General features: G+C 42.4%; 1 protein-coding gene across 2 annotated transcripts in view; it reads left to right on the top strand.

Annotated features, from left to right (window-relative positions):
* Positions 1–6,490: 6,490 nt before the first annotated feature.
* The window catches only part of LOC121866187 (homeobox protein abdominal-B-like), a 79,296-nt gene continuing 76,864 nt past the window's right edge, over positions 6,491–8,922 (top strand). For both annotated transcript variants that reach the window (XM_042365790.1, XM_042365788.1), the window contains exon 1: positions 6,491–6,576. The gene's annotated coding sequence lies outside the window, so the exon portion shown is untranslated. The remainder of the gene's footprint in view (positions 6,577–8,922) is intronic.

Below are 8,922 nucleotides of genomic sequence, written 5' to 3'. Positions count from 1 at the left end.
ATCTCCACATATCTCTAAGTATATTCTGGCAATACCCGAAGCGAAATATATCTTGATAGGTCGTCATCTACTTGTAAATATTCTCTGGCTTTTCCTCAAACGAAATATATTCTTTAGACTCCTTTACATAACCTCAAATATCCTCTGGACGTCAGCGAAGTGAAATAGATTACCGTACCTTCTTCACATAGCGTCCCCGAAGCGACAAAGATCCTGAGAGCATCTTTGTATATCCTGTCAGCTACTCCTCAGATATTCTCATGACGTCCCCTGAAACGAAACAGCTCTCCTTCCAGTGTGTCTCTGCATAACCCACGAGTATACCCCGAGGCGAGATATGTCCCCGGGGGTCATCGTATACTCGCAAGTATTCTCCAGCCGTCTCTCTGGCCAGCATATCCCCAGCTGTAATAACTTCAGTCCAGGTTTTATCTGCGGGTTGAGTTGTCCTCCGAGATGAGACGGTCCGCTGGTTCTAGTTGGGTGAGCTCTTGCAGGTTTGGCTGAGGTCTGCAGTTTTCGTTTGGGAGGTCTTGCAGTTTTTCGAATTGGTGGGGACTTGTAGTATTTTTTTAGTTGTAGTTTTGTAGGCTCTTGCAGTTTCTAGCTAGGATGTTGTAGTTGTTGATTGTGTCGTGTTGATTTTAGCCTTGGGTTGTAGTTTTTAGCTGTGGTGTTGAAGTTTTAGTTGAGTTTGTTTCGGTTCTAGATAGCTTTTTGTAAGTGTGGGAAAGGTTTGCATTTTTAGCTGAGCTGTTACAAATATGATTGAGGTTTGGATTTACCTCTTACACACACACACACACACACACACACACACACACACACACACACACACACACACACACACACACACACACACACACACACACACACACCCGCACACACACACACACAGGTGGTGTTGATGACGTTGGTCGTAAACTGAACCACCTGTATGGGCCCATAGCTGACTCATACACACATACAGACAGGTGGTACACTACCCAAGGTAAACAGACGACCTTGTGTTTCCGTGTTGGTTGGTTGGGGTAGAAATAGGTGTTGTAAATACGTAAGAAAATGGGAAGGTTTAGATTACTAAATAGGGTGTTGTGTTTAATTAGGTAAATACATGCGATAAGACTAATAGCTGAGTATAATGTGACATTAATAGGGGAATTGTACTTTGAGATTAATAGGTAGATAAATATGATAACGATAATAGACGCGTACGTGTAAACAAAGTGACGTTAATAGGCAAATAAACCAGAGGAGGTGATAATTGGTAAACAAATACGTATAGTGTTGATGGGTTATAAAATAGGGACATACCAATCGATTTAATGGAATAGTTATTAATGTGGGAAAAAATAGCTTGTCACAGTCTCATACTAAAATGAATTAAGAATCAAAGTAAAGTATTATATTCAAAGTCAAATCAAGAACCAAATTAAGTTTTATATTCAAAGTCAAATCAAGATCTAAATACCTCAACCATGACTCGAATCTCAACTCCATCACCAAGTGTCTTTAAAGAACCAAAAGAAACGTGTAATCTGAACCACTAAACGGGCACTTAAGATCTTTGTTATTGCTGTAAGTCACTCATTTATACCCTCGGCTCAAGTCATCGAACGTCATTAAGTGTTTTAGACCAGCGGCCTTCAACTCTCTTCCTTGTAAAGACTCAATTCTGTCTCAGGCTATACCTATATCTCCTCTTCCCCTCTTCTTCCCCTTCTTCTTCCCTCCCTCCCTCCCTAAGACTGCAAAGGATCTCTATGCATTCACTCACTCACTCACTCACTCACTCACTCACTCACTCACTCACTCACTCACTCACTCACTCATTCACTCACCATACGAGGTCCATTATCCACTTCAAAACGTTTACTTGAGAGCCATACCTTAAACCCACTACTTACGTCCATTCCCTAAACTGAGTTCCCTAAAAGCCATTGTTTAGGGTAATTCACCTTTAGGACCCATCGCTTAATATTTTAGTACCTGGAATCTAAATACTTTAAAAGAGATACTTAAGTTCCTTACCTTAACCCACTTAAAGGTATCTAAACCCACCTCGTGTGTCTAATGCCTTAAATTTATCACCTCAAGCTCTTTCTCTCTCCTCGTTTTTCTCTTTTGGTATTTTCTTTTCTCTTATTTATTCCTATTTTCTGTGGTGTTTTCTTAATGTCATCTCTCTTTATAATATTCTTACTACTACCCTCTTTCTCTCTCTCTCTCTCTCTCTCTTTCCTTTGCTTTTCTTCCACCTCATCTCTCTCCCCCTTCTCCCTTGCCCCTCTCTCTCTCGTCTTTCTTTCCCTCCTTCTTTGCCCCTCTCTCCCTCCCTCTCTCCCTCTTTCCTTACATCTCTCTCTCTCTCTCTCTCTCTCTCTCTCTCTCTCTCTCTCTCTCTCTCTCTCTCTCTCTCTCTCTCTCTCTCTCTCTCTCTCTCTCTCTCTCTCTCTCTCTCTCTCTCTCTCTCTCTCATCCCTTTCCCCTCTCCCTCTCTCCCTCCGTCTCTCCCTCTCTCCCTCTCCCTCCTCCTTGCGTCTCCGTACTCCTGTCCTCCACCAACCAGCGTCAGGCTCTGCAACCCGCGGCTGCATAACCAATCGAGCTGCAGATTGATCAGTATGTAAATGGTTATGGGCGGTCGGCCGCTCCTCCCGCCGCCGGCACACTATAGGAGGATGAGCGGGAGGAGGATGGAGGGTGGTGATGATGATGAGGGGGAGGAGGATGGTGATGGGGAAGAGGAGGAGGAGGATGGTGATGGGGAAGAGAAGGAGGAGGAGGAGGAGGATGAAGGGTGGTGGAGGATGGAGGATGTTGATGAGGAAGAGGAGGAGGAGGATGAAGGGTGGTGATAAGGAAGAGGAAGAAGAGAAGAAGGATAAATGAAAATGATGGGGAATGATGATGGATGTAGAGGAAGATTGAGAGGGTTAGGATGGAGAAGGATGATGGTGGTGGGTGAAGGATGAAGCAAAAAGGAAGGGGTAGAAGGATGGAGGATAATAGGGATTGAAATTGAAAGATAGAAAGGAGGAAGAAGGAGGAGTGAGAACGAGGAAGAAAAAGAAGAGGGGTAGAGGAAGAGGGGAGGAGGAGGAGGAACGGCGTATTTAATGTAGAGGTTTGGGAACAACCACCACCACCACCACCACCACCACCACCACCACCACCACCACCACCACTACTACCACTACCACCACCAACACTACTACCACTACCACCACTACAACTATCACTAACAAGCAATAGCAGATTCTATTGACAACACGAACACGACAATCTCTCAGTGGCAATTGGATTTGCAAATAGATGGAGAGGAGGAGGATAGGGACAAGAAGAGGGAGAGTGGGAGGAGGAGGAGGAGGACAAGAAGAGGGAGAGTGGGAGGAGGAGGAGGAAGAGGAGGAGTGAGACGACCCTGTGTGGTGGTAACTGAAGGTGTTCAGAATGTAGGACCCATGACCGAGTGTGGAGTTTTGAGGTGTTGGGGGAGGAGAGATGGGGAGATGACGGGGGAGGGGAGGGGAGTGCAGGTCTTTAAGGAAATTTGGGGGAGAAGAGTGGTGTTGGGGAATGCTGGGGAGAGAAGGGGTGCTCGGGAGAGATGGGGAGAGGGGAGAATGTTCAAATATCGTAGTCTGGGATTTATTTTATTTTATTTGTTTACAAGAAAATTTTGGGTCACTAATTTCGAGCACACACACACACACACACACACACACACACACACACACACACACACACATCTATTTTTCTTCACAACCTCGTAAAAAACTCCTAACGATTACCCACCATAATTACCTTTAAATAGACACTCCATATTGCCCTACAGTTTTTATAAAGAAGTAATCATTAAATCAATAGTAAATTATCTATTTATCTATCGGTGTTGTTAACGGGGCGGGGGGGAGAGAGTTATATTAGCTGGTAGTATCTGGCAACTCTCCCTCAGTGTTGCCAACTTTACTCATGTTTTTCGAGACTAAAATATAAACATGAGCTGTCTTTATAAACTCGTATTTAATAACCAGGTAAAGTTGGTAATCCTGTGACTTAGATTTTCTTTTAATTACATCTAAGAATAAAATTGTTGCTTGTTGTTATATTAAAGCGTTAAAATTGGTCTTGATGGTTGTTAAGACTGAGAGATAATTTTTGTAGTGTTAATACATAAGGCAGATGTTGAGGGTATGAGAGGCGTGTGTATATTACGGTAGAGGAAATGTCTTATATTTCTCATTTATATTTAAGAATAAAATCTCTTAAATATGTTGTATTTTTATCATAAAGTAGATAACCCAGATGTGGGAATTCCCTTCTTCAATTACCTCTGATTATCAATTATTTTATGTTGCCAATTCCAATTTAATAAACATTGCCTTCCACTGCCTCACCCCCTCATCCACCTTCCTACTTCACAACAACAACACCAACATCAGCCCACACAGCTTCTTCCCCCCCACAAACCCAAAACATAAAAGTAATTAATTCCACGGCCCCAGTGAGCCTCACAAATTAGTAGCAGCCATAAAAATATTGTGGTGGTGGCCGCAACAATCTCAGTGCGAGCGAGGGTCAGCAACCGACACCATGATTGTGGGCGTGGCCTCCGTGACGTCACCACCCGATCGATAATCACGTCTGTAGAAAATGGGACGGATAATAGGCCTATGAGAGAGGCGCGCCTACTGACACAAACACACTTTCCTCTGGCTCTTACTTTATTTCTTTATGTTAGTTTTATTTAGTTTTATAAATCTTGGCTTCAATAAAGTTTAAATATATCACAGTGGCTGAACGATAGTTTGTGCTTCTTTTTACCCTTTCTATCGTTCTGTTATTTAGGGTTTGTTAATCGCTGAGTGTTCCTAGATGAGGAATATTAAGCAAAAATCGATCTTCCTCTTTAACTGAATCATAAAACTCAACAACACATAAAGTACGTAATTACTTTCTCAGGTGAAATACACTTTACAAATATTCATATAAACTTTTATACGTATCATCAAAGCATTACTTATATATCTGCATACATGTTGATATTTCTTGTGATGTGTCCATTAGAAACCATTGAATTTATATCTGCGTGTCCATTGGTACATTACTATGAAGGGGACGGAGCTTAATCTAGCCAAGAGCAATTTAATTGGTTGAGTTATGAATTAGATTTTTTGAGAACTGGAAATTATCATAAAAATCAGATATATATAAATTATTTAGGGATTAAATTATTATTTACGGTTCAGTTTTACACTCAGATCTCGAATTCATTTGAGCTGTAGATATATTTTTATTAATGTGATGTTTTAATAGTGTGTTAGTACGAGATTCACTTGACTGTAACTAAATTTATCTCTCTACTGTATAACAGATTTGTGTCCAGTTTATGAAGCTGAAAGGTAAAAAATTTTAAGAGAGTAAAATATCAAGTTATTTCTATATATTTGATACGTAGGTTTTTGTGAAGGATATAACTAATGAAGAGGTGAAAGGTGTTGGTAAAGTACAGGTAAACGACTCCCACCTGTTATTCACCTCGACTCACCAGTAACTCACCTCGAAACTCACCAGTAACTCACCTTGACTTACCAGTAACCCACCTCGACTTACCAGTAACTCACCTCTAAACTCTCCAGTAACTCACCTCGATTCACCAGTAACTCACCTCGAAACTCACCAGTAACTCACCTTGACTCACCAGTAACTCGCCTCAGACCACAAATGACTTATCAGGATCTTGACCTTTCGAAGCGGTGACGTCATATCTCACGTCACGATACAAAGAAAATGTGACGTAACTCAACAACATAGTTAGTTCATCACTCGGTTGCATCATCACGAATTCCATTGACCAACCCTCCCTCCCTCCCTCCCTCGTAATACCTGGTTTTCAGTAGTCAGTAGAGAAAACGTCTCCAGGTATACAGCATCTCTAGTTGTCATGAAGGAATGTAAACCACCACATGTGAATTTATCAAGTGTAATACGTGATCCAATCCTGTTATGTCTCGCCTTTTTTTAGTGACAGTTCTAATTGTTGTCATATTTCCTATTTTAAAACACAACATAAGGATTTTAAATTATTGTCCTCTATATCATCTTCTGAAACACCGGGGCAAGTAACACCACCCAATCAATGACACAGTTGTTCGCTTGGCTCATTTTCCTGACGTTAGGAACATAATCTTAGAATTCTCTCTTATCTAACGCGGTACATGATCTTTCCAGGGAGAGTCAACACTAACTCCAATGGTATTTCCTCTCTCTAGGGTGTAATATGATCACTGAGGGAAGAATTTACCTCCAGTGATCATTTTCTGTTTGTAATTCCCATTGTTTTTGTGAATTATCAACTTGATTATGTTACTCTTCCTCCATTTTTTTCGTCTTCTCGTGAGGGGGGAAGTGTTCTGTCAGTTTTAGTTGCAATTTACTTCATTTTAGAAAATAACTGAACTAACTTTTGTATCTCTTGTTCCAGGGTGTGACCTCAATGCCGCCAGCGAGGGCACTTCCACAACCAGAGGCCGCCTCCGCCCCTGCCCACCCCCAACCTCACTAGGACACACGGTGAGGTCCCAACATTTGATGCTTATTCGGGGTTGAGATTATACCATATATACCGTATAGACTCAGAGTAATGTAGATCTGAATTAAGCTTTAAGACTCTCTGTTTAAGGGAAGACTAATCAGCTTATAATGAATCAGTACTTATAAATAATCACATATAATTATCATGTATAGCGACAGATGGGAATACTAAGGGAATCAAAACCTTCATTAGTCTGGTATTTATTAAGCATAGGGAATTATTATTATTACTACTAAAAAGGACAAGTTCTGAGGTGTTAAGAGACACTACTTCATTCTTGGTTACCTGTGGGACTTTTGTGGAGGGTATTGAAGTATTTTATTGATATTATCTTATATAAGGTTCAGACAGTTGTTATTGGGATTTGTGGGGAATTTGGGGTTATAAGATAAATCAGTATTGCATTTAAAGGTATAAAGGGATCTGTTTAGACCTGGAGGAAGTGGGTGATGATATTACCAGGATTTATGAAAGCAATGGACGATATTTATCTGTATGGTTTAGAATTATATTAAGATTTCTGGGTTCAATTTTGTTTGGCACGAACGATAAATCTCAGGAAATCTCAGCTTTTCTTCATTTTATAAATATGTTCTGAGAGTCATAGTGGCACCATAGTCAATTTTTGGCTGAAAGATCAGTCATAAGTTTCACGCTTACATTAGGTCAGTGGTAGTATACAGTGCTTGTTTTTTTCAGTGTTCGAATTGTGGTCCACTTACAAACATATAAACACAACAGTACTGGCCAGTTCTCAAGGTCACAACATTAACCATCTTTGGATACACTCCATAACAAAAACCACTTATATTACCCTAAGACTTAAGACTCTCAACATTTGGCATATGGATTCCAGTGCAAATATCACCAGCCAACTTCATAATATCCTGTAGACCATAAACCCATCCGCACTGGACGAACCACAAGTGCATTATAGGAGACACCTGCATAGACTCTCAATCATGATATCCCCCTTCAGATGAACGAGACCTAATGCAAATAGTACCCACCTGCACCTACTCTAAGATATTATATCGTTTGGCTTTTGAATAAGACTAATATAGGCATGGCCACTTGCCTGTCCTTGGTGGTGGTGGTGATGGTGATGGTGATGGTGGCAGCCCTTGGGAGGATTAGTTGGCCTGGGGTAGTGGAGGGCCTGGGGTAGTGGAGGGCCTGGGGTAGTGGAGGGCCTGGGGTAGTGGAGGGCCTGGGATAGTGGAGGGCCTGGGGTAGTGGAGGGCCTGGGGTAGTGGAGGGCCTGGGGTAGTGGAGGGCCTGGGGTAGTGGAGGTCCTGGGGTAGTGGAGGGCCTGGGGTAGTGGAGGACCAGGGGAGTGGAGGCATGGGGTAGTGGAGGACCTGGGGTTAGTAGATGGCCTGGGGTAGTGGAGGACCTGGGGTAGTGGAGGGCCTCAGGTAGTGGAGGGCCTGGGGTATAGTGGGGACCTGGGGTTAGTAGATGGCCTGGGGTGGTGGAGGTCCTGGGGTAGTGGAGGACCTGGGTTAATGGTGGGTCTGGGGTAGTGGAGGACCTGGAGTAGTGGTGGACCTCTGACACACATACCAACATGAAGGGCTGGACTGTGTTGTGAAATGCCTGCCATAGTGTAGGAGTGTGTGTGTGTGTGTGTGTGTGTGTGTGTGTGTGTGTGTGTGTGTGTGTTTGTAAAGGTAACAAAGGGATGTAAATGGGATATTTAGAGAAAAATGAATAAGAAGCATAAAGAGGGAAACGATAGATTAAAGAATAACTAAGGAATGAGGCATCAAGTCAGATAAAACGATGGAAAGACAAAAAAAAGTGATAAAATGATGAGTCGTGAGAAAATCCAATAAAACAAAAGTGATCAGAGTAGACGTGTCGGAATATCAGTGGTATCTGGAAAGACGCCTAATGAATAATGTAGGGAGAGGGATAAAGAGGGGGTATGAGAGAGAGATAGAGTGGGGGATGAGAGATAGAGTGGGGAATGAGAGATAGATAGAGTGGGAGATGAATGAGATAGAGTGGGGGATGAGAGTGATAGAGAGAGGGGATGAGAGAAATAGAGAGGGGGGATGGGAGAGAGTTAGAGTGGAGGATGAGAGATAGAGTGGGGATGAGAGATAGAGTGGGGATGAGAGAGAGGAAGAGGGTGGATGAGAGAGATAGATAAAACTGTTTGAGAGAGATAGAGAGGGTGAGAGAGAGAGATAGAGGGGTGAGAGAGATAGAGGGAGTGAGAGAGAGATAGAGAGGGTATGAGAAAGATAAAGGGGGGGTGAGAGATAGAGTTGGTGGTGGGAGGGGGGGCTTAAAAATGATGCCATTGGGAGCGTGAA

The sequence above is a fragment of the Homarus americanus genome, unplaced genomic scaffold, assembly GCF_018991925.1.
Source record: "Homarus americanus isolate GMGI-L3 unplaced genomic scaffold, GMGI_Hamer_2.0 scaffold18789, whole genome shotgun sequence".
Lineage (NCBI taxonomy): Eukaryota > Metazoa > Arthropoda > Malacostraca > Decapoda > Nephropidae > Homarus > Homarus americanus.
This window is presented reverse-complemented; position numbering and strand designations above follow the sequence as displayed.